The sequence below is a fragment of the Arachis duranensis genome, chromosome 2, assembly GCF_000817695.3.
Source record: "Arachis duranensis cultivar V14167 chromosome 2, aradu.V14167.gnm2.J7QH, whole genome shotgun sequence".
NCBI classification, from domain to species: Eukaryota; Viridiplantae; Streptophyta; class Magnoliopsida; order Fabales; family Fabaceae; genus Arachis; species Arachis duranensis.
This window is the reverse complement of record NC_029773.3, coordinates 31,920,617-31,922,905: the sequence shown is the minus strand read 5'-3', so window position 1 is coordinate 31,922,905 and position 2,289 is coordinate 31,920,617.

Genomic DNA, 2,289 nt, shown 5'->3' with positions numbered 1-2,289 from the left:
AATTACTTCCCTTAAAATTATATAGAAACAAAGAAGGAGGTAAGAGGATTGCGTAGCTACAAATGGATCATCAATTGGAATTCTAGTTTGTGAGAAAAATGAATTTGAAGAAGATGATGATAATAAATAGTAAATATTTTTCTTTCCTCTCTTATTCGTTACTCTACTTCCCATGGAGAAGAAAAGAGTTTGAAGAAGTGAAATAAGTTCACGGGCCTTTTAACAAAAAGGGAGAGGAGTATTTTTATGTTTTTGCCTGTTTGTCCTACCTAAGACCCAAATTTTAAAAGTATTTATTCTGATTTATGTCTGAAATATTTTTGTGATCACTTTCACCATTTTACTTTTTTCATTGGTAGTACCAGACTAACACAAGTGTGTACAATTAATTGTGATAATGGTATACTTTTTTCTAAAATAATTATACTTCTATGTTCTAAATAATTTTCTAACTTCAAATCTTATTTGCAAATTTTTAATTTCAAACATTTAATTGTTTAGCCAATTAATTATAAGTCGAGCGTTTAAAATCCTTTTAAATCAAATTTTAATCAAATAATTGGTTAAAAGATTTCTCAAGTTTTACAACATCTTTTTATATTTACATACATATATACAATAGGGGGTAAAAAGAGATAGTGATAGAGGTGAACGAATAAAGCAGAGAAGAATAGGGGGTAAAAATAGCAACTCAAAAGATGGGGACAATAATGACATGAAGAAGTAGTGATAAAGATAGTGGGAAACGAGATAGGATGGAAAAGATATATAGAGGAGAGATGATGGACGAGAATAAATAAAGGGTTTAAGAAACTGAAAAAAGGATGACAGTAAGAAAAGTTAAAGGGTAAAACTAGAATAAATGTAAAATTCCGAATTAAAAAAAATTATTAATAAATTATTTATGATCTATTATATTTATTTAAGATTATATTTTTAGAGATTTTTATATATAAGTTGAGTAAATCCTTATTTATTATTTAGAATTCTTATAATTGAAAAATAGCGAATATTTTATATGCCTTAATTTTAAATATTTAAATTTTTAACCTTATTTTGTAAATAAAGGAGAATTAATTTATTTATCCCCAATTTTTATTAAATTGGTACTTAACTGAAAATTATTTACAGATTAGTAATTAAAAGGTATTTTTAAAGATAGATATCTTATATTTAATTTAATTTTTTTTATTCTATTCTTTTATTTGTTTTGTAAAATTATATTATTACCCCTATTTTTATTAAGGGTCCATCTAGTGTAAAGATAGATATGTACAGATTTTTGTCTTTTTGTGGCTGAAAAAGCGTGTCATTAAAAGTGTTGTTTAAAGAAAAAGTGTTACCCTTAATCGTTAACTTTGGCTCTGATACCAATTTTTAAAAGTCGATCAATTTTTCCTGTAATTTCTTTTTCGAAATTTCTATTAACTCTTCGTATTTTGCTTCGAATAAGTTTGTAGTTTGTATAGATTCGGTTGGTGGTGCCTTATAATTTGCAATTTCATAATCGAAAGTATTGACCATTTCTATTACTAATTCTGATTTAATCTTGTTTTAGTTTATAATATTCTTTTTTGCATGGATTATTGTATATAAAATCTTTTATCTGTTTGTCTTTTTCTTTAATATAATTTTTCAAATCCTCAAAAACTTCTTTTATTTCTACACTTTCTGTTGTTTCTAAATATCTTTTTAATTTTTCAACTTCATTCTCCATTTTTTCTTTCAGCAGCTTTAATTCTTTTAAGTCATAGTATGGTTTTCCAGGCATTTATAAATTTTTTAAGTTTAGCTCCAACTTGTTTATATTTGTTCTTATTTCTATCCTTTTTATTATAAGGTCATTAATTTCGAACTGAAGATTATTTAATTCCCTTTTATATTCCTTTATTTTACTTTTTAATTTTTTCGCCCTTTTTCTTTTTATTTTGTTTTCTGGTCTTTCAATCTTTGTATGCTTCATTATTTATCTTAGAATTTCTGCAAATTCTATCATCGATTCATCACTATTTTCTAGAGATTCTATTAATTTTTCTAGCTCTTCAACTTCTCTTTTTAACCTGTCATAAATTATTTTTAGAGCTTCAAATGCTCTTTGATTTATTTCAGAAAACTGTAAATAATTCAACCGATTTTCTCTTTCAAAGAGCTCTTGTTTCTTGTCTTGATAAGTTACATATATTTTTTCTTTATTTATTGTCATAACTTAGTGTTTAGGGTTTCATTTAATTTTTCGACCTTTTTTGTTAATTCTTTTATTTCAGAATTTTCTTCTTTAATCTTTAACTT